This window comes from Pinus tabuliformis, chromosome 2_2 (assembly GCF_031772625.1).
Source record: "Pinus tabuliformis cultivar Carrire ecotype Pingquan chromosome 2_2, CPIR1, whole genome shotgun sequence".
NCBI lineage: Eukaryota > Viridiplantae > Streptophyta > Pinopsida > Pinales > Pinaceae > Pinus > Pinus tabuliformis.
This window is the reverse complement of record NC_142300.1, coordinates 12,413,208-12,419,207: the sequence shown is the minus strand read 5'-3', so window position 1 is coordinate 12,419,207 and position 6,000 is coordinate 12,413,208. Positions and strand designations below refer to the sequence as shown.

At 38.8% G+C, this 6,000-nt stretch overlaps 1 protein-coding gene across 4 annotated transcripts in view; it reads left to right on the top strand.

The window, feature by feature from the left end:
* The first annotated feature begins 960 nt into the window (after positions 1-960).
* Positions 961-6,000, top strand: part of LOC149191298 (uncharacterized) — a 128,817-nt gene continuing 123,777 nt past the window's right edge. For 3 of the 4 annotated variants that reach the window (XM_089404154.1, XM_089404156.1, XM_089404155.1), the window contains exon 1: positions 963-1,151. The gene's annotated coding sequence lies outside the window, so the exon portion shown is untranslated. Of the gene's footprint in view, positions 1,152-6,000 lie in introns of all 4 variants that reach the window. The other variant, XM_089404157.1, reaches the window with a different exon arrangement.

The following is a 6,000-nucleotide window of genomic DNA, read 5'->3' as shown; positions in this document are numbered from 1 at the left end:
GGAGGTGGCGGGGTGGCAGACACCCCTCCCGACCTCTGCTAGTTGTCATTGCATCCCAATCGAGGGAAATAGAGTCTTTATGTTAACTTCTATAAGTTGACTAAAATATATTTGATACATTGTCCCAAATTAATAGCTCGAGTGGTTGGGAACATGGTTTGTTCTCACATCCAACCTGGTTCAACTCCAAGAGACAAGTTTGACCTATTGTGGTAAAGCTCGAAGACTAAACAACCCCTAAAATAAAACCCACTTTATACTCTTCCCTAAAATAAAACCCACTTTGTTGAGGTCAAAATATCTTGACTTTTGTTAAGTCATAAATTATTAATATATTTGACTTATTTTATAGATACACACAAGATAATCTTTCCTATTAATCAAATCCATCTTTCCTATTATTGAAATTTATAATTTAAAAGAAAGGAAATAATTCCTCATACCTCTTATCCGGAAAATCATTAATACTTCTCATTTACTAATTTTTATGCCTTACTACAAACATGTTCGATTTTCCTGGCATTCTTAGACACATCAACTCTATTGTTGTTTCATATTTTTAGTACCGTTCTTCACGGTGGTTTCAATTTTCTTGTTTTAGCAAATGGCCTCTGTGTATCATGTGATTTATTTAAGATCTCGTGACCATGTAGTGGCTGTAGCCTCTATATCTCTCATGATTATTTGTATTCGGAATTTAACACGTGACATGGGACAGTGGAGGTGAATTTAAACGTGACATGGGACAGTGGAGGTGAATTTAAACGTGACATGGCACACTGTTTCAATTTTCTTTCCCATTGAAAGAAACAGTGGTGAAAGAATTTATATCAGATTTCATGAAAGATGTGACATTTCACCAAACACCACTTAAATTTTGTGGAAGTTGAAGTACTATCCATGTAACCATAGTTTCCAATTCCCAATTATGCTTGTTTTGACCTGGTATAGGAGTGTAGCGTGGTAGAGCCACCTTTATTCTTTTCTCTTTTTAAATATAATAAAATATATGATTTATCAACTGATCTGTCCGGTCTTCTTCTTCCTCCCGATGACCAAGGCTGCCATATCTACTATACGAGGGTTTGAAGCCACGCCCGTGGTGCAGGAGGAGGTCTGTTTGGTTCAGGAAGGCATTTGCAGACAATAAGGTGGGTGCCACCCTTGTTACGGGCGAGTTTTAACTTTTCTTCCATTCTTCCTTTGTTTGGCCGATGCTTTATTTGGTCATATATAATTCTGTTCATGGCTGTGCTAATAAGAATTAATTTGTGATCTTCATTTTCTGTTCACCCTTAGTTGAATTCTGTGATGGACACTGGTAATTCTGAGGTGGGTTTTGTGCAATGGCCAACGGTTGGCCATCAGATCAAATTTAAATAGCAATCTTTAGGTTTTTGATAATCACAAACTGAATTCTGAGATGTTACAGGTGATTTTAAATTGGGTTTGCTGCGATTCTTGCTGGTTGGTTTCTAATCAATTAGTCATTTAAAGCATTTACAATTTTGAGATGATTTTAATAATGGGTGTTGGTTATATTGAAATCGGTTACTGGGTCCAGTGATAACTGGGTGGTCAGGAAATCAATATCATGGTGTGATGAAATGCATTGATAATGCTATCATTGATTCCAAAGAACCTACCTGCTGTTTGGCAGGTAGTTGCGCTTAGGTCTATTCCTAAAGGTCTGCAGTCTGGAAAGTTATTTTTCCCCAGGAAAAGATTTCAACTCTATATTCAAGTAGAGAAAGTTACATTAGTAGGTGTCGAAGCACTACAGTCTACGTATGTTCCGATATGCTTGCAGCATCAAAACCCATTTATACTGGCTCGAAAAGCATCATAAAAGGCCTAGAGCTACAAAAAAAAAAGTCTACAGTCTGTATACCCCTAGCATAGCAGGTCTTACATCATTATAAGGCATTAAAAATATGCTGTCTTAACAGACCATTTAATAATTTCCTATAACTGCAAGAAAATAAGGACAACTGAGTATCAAGGGGAGAAAGGAACAAAATTTCTTTCTGCTCTGTGTTCTTCCAGCGGGAGATTCACAAGTGGTCCATTGACTGCAGCATTGGACAGTTCATCTGCCTTTGTATTACGCTATCTCCTTGTATTATGCTCTCTGTATCAATGTTTTAAAACTTGGACTCGTCTTGGGATTAGACCAGTTTGAATTTATGACTTGGTTTACAAAAAAATATATATAAAATATTTAAATTTTAATGGAAGATATATTTTAAAGATTTCAAACCATGATTCCAAACCATTAGAAACAAAATATACATATTCTACTCATGTATATACAAGATAAGGGTGAATACATTAAAATGGCATGGAGTGCAATACATATCAGAAACCAAATACATAATCAATGAGGCTCTAAATGGCCTTTAGAGTCCAACAATGCTACAAGCTACTTGGCAAGGCACTGATCTTGCTACTGAACGTTTGGAAGGATGGCTTCAAACCAGGAGTGGAAACATCAACCCTTTTAATTCACTTTGCTTGGTAAGTTGTAGTTGGTTGAGGAGGCAGAACAGCTTTTTGATGATATAGCTAAAATAGAAGTACCCTTAAAAGTTCGTGTAAGCCTCTGGGAAATGTATGTTAAGGCCAGGCCTGCATGAAAAAACAGCATGTATGTTGTTGTGCTTTTTGCCAAAGAATTCTCAAGCCTTGAATGTGAATGGCTTTGAAAGGTTGATAAGTGACCTTTTAGCGGGTGTGTATTTTGTAGATTAAGCGAAGAAAAAGCGTGACCAAATGCAAATTCAAGGGTTGACTGCATCAGAACCTATTGCAGACTGCAGTTGCATTAACACCCTGCTTAAGGCATCTCAACATAGCAATCTTGTGACAATGGAACATAAAATCAAGATACTTTTGGTATTTTGGTACTTCTATGTTCAAAGCTAAATTCATTGTTCTTGTTGCAGGCTTGTCCCAATTGCACCAACAATTTTCTTGTTGAGATCTTCTGTGGTTGGTCACTATTTGATATGGATGTGGAAGAAATGGCATGTCAAGACAACACACAACATATATTTTGTACCACTGTTTACAGTGATTAGTTATTATTCTAGCTCTTGCATCTGGGTTGGTTACAGAATTCTGCAATTGCCAATGGGTTCATATGTTTTGATAGAAATATGCGTACTTGCCTTATATTTCAAAGGGCCTTTTGATTTGTTCTTTTAAGTACCTTTAATCCCTAAAAGGTGGATCACATTAATTAGTTCACTATGACAATTGCTGTAGGACCTGGAGGGCAATGGCACACTTCAGGAACTATTATTTTAAGTTGAAAACTAGACAACCTGTGGAATAAGATTGCAATTGAACTGCTAAAAATGCTAAAATTTGTTTGTAAAATCATCATATGCTAAAAAGCAAGTGACAACATTACATTCCTACAGGAATGATAGTGGAGCCAGAGCCATCAAAACTACTTGTAATGAAGACCACATTATCAAAGTAAGAAGTTGCATAACTCCTCTGATAGTTTTCTTCATATATACTGTTTACATAGAGAAAACAAGCCCTCTTTGGTTTTGACATGCAATGCAGCATCAATTGTGAGGAAGATGACCAACTTAGCTGAGCAGGTACAGACTCGGTCAAGTTGGACTGGTTCGGTACCAAATCAGCTGATTTATATATTGACTTGGTCAGTTTGTTACCAAATTGGTCACCAAACTGAGCAGAGCACCAATTCCATAGAGTTGAAGGTCAACTTGGTAAAATTGGCCAAGTTCGAGTCTGGGTTGACTGATTTTAATAACACTACTCTGTATGCATGTTGGAATGTTATATCGGGGAATTGGATTGCAGCATCTTTGATTGGTTCAAGGAGAGGTCCCAATATGATGCAGTGAAGTCTATGTTTGTCTTTACCCATTTTATCATTGCTTTCGGGTCTCTAAAGACTTGCAGTTTATCGACCCTCTTTTCTGTTATCAAGTTTAACAGAGATATCAGAGCACAAAGCTCTGCCCATGTATTGCTACCAATCCCTATGCCCAGTTTGAAGGAAAAATTTGAGCCATCTATCAGACACATAACTCCACCAGTACCATTGGGTCCAGGGTTTCTTTGACTGGCTCTATCAAAAAAGGCCTCAAGCTTTTGACTAATCAATCTGCAATATGATATATCCCTATGTGTCTTATTTGATTTTTTCTTAATTGGTTGCTTTATATCCTCGTAATTAAATTTGATGTTATGATAAAATTTCAAGGGAGAGAAAGCTAGGTTTTGAAATAGTACTGCATACCTAGTGGTCCAAAAACTGCAGATACAATTAATGGGAGTGATTTGTGATTTGAATTGTGCAGCTGCAGGCACCCCCATCTATTTTTTGTATCCTTCTTTGAGAGTTTGATCTTTCCAAGACACAGAATTCTCAGGGAACGTGAGGGCATCTTTTGAGAAGGTACAATCCATAAGGATATGTTTGATGGATTCTTCAGTTACCTTTCATAAGACACAGAACCCTGGTCCTTGCTAGATTCTTTTTTGGAGGATGTCCGAAGTGGGCGCTTTACTGCTTAATTCCAGCCAAAAGAAACACCTAGATTTCATAGGGGCTTTTTGTTTCCAGATTGGTTTCCACCACTAGCATTCCTGATGCTTATTATTTAGAAACATTGCCTTGTACCGAAAGCTGGTTGTGTACTCCCCAGGTGGGGTTTTGACCAGACGATTTCGTCTTCCTCAGTCCTTATTTTTATAGCATAGATATTCAGTCTGTTCACCAGAAGACCTCACTATACTACCATTTGGCTTTCTAAGTCAAGATCCCTTGCTCTTTTCCATTCTTGGCTTCAGAAGGATCCATGTTCTGCCTCAGCTGCATCTGCCAATGATGTTTATCCTTTTTGTCTAATTGTCTCAATGACCTTTTCTGATAATTGTTTTTTTTTTGGTAAGTTAAATTTATATTACATGCAATTTTCAAAATTACATCCCCAGTACATCAAAATTTACAATCTGCCCACAAAACGGGGACATTTTTTACAAGCCAGCTCACAAACCAGAGCATCAGTTTATCCACATAACAGCCATCCAAAGATCCAAAAAGGACAGCAACTCTCCTGACCGAAAACATAACAGAGACTAGCAGCAAGAGAGCAAGAGTAAACATGAGAGAGGACTAAGAGTCTGATGAAGTCACCGGTTCTGGATCCTGTGCACTGGTTCCAGCAGGGTCTGATAGCTTGCCCTTGCCTTGGAGATGACTCTCTAGATGACCAAGACAAACATCCAGTCGTTCCAAACAATATTTCTGGTGTCTCTGAATTCTCTGAATATCATTGAGAAATGGTACAATATCATTCCTTTCCTCTCTTTTTTCCTTCAGCACCCGTCCAAGGAAAGTTCTCATCTCCCAATGCAAGGTGACAGAATGCAGATATTGGTTCCTTTGACCCCTGGTTTGCCCAGGGTCGGGGAGCCAATTGGATACTTCAGCAACTAGCTCGGAATCCAAATAAGTCTGACGTTCACTAGCCACCTGGGATTCTAACTGCCGAATGTCCACTTTGGTGTCAGGGGAGGTAGATGCATGATAGCGAGAGGTTGCCTCTTGTGCTTGAGATTGTGCACGGATCCTTCTTGCAGAGTTACAACCACCTCGCCTAGTCGGTCCGTGACGACACCTCATAAGCTGCGTGGCCATGGCTGGAGGAATAATTGAAATCCAGCCCCCACACACCCACGCAATAACCAAAGGAGTCCCTACACCCAGCAGAGGCATAGTCCAAACACCAATAAATGACCACCGTCAAGAAGAGAGAGGAAGATCTCGATGCCACAGAACCCCAGTCAGAATATAGAATCCCACACTAAACAAATCATACCAGGAAGTACTCTCCACCGAAGTTTGCAAACAGTCCCAAAATATCCCCTTCCAAATACGAAAGGATGACAAATGCCAAAAGGAAAACGACAAGATTCTTATAAACAGAAAACACGCAGGGAAGTGGAGGCGCA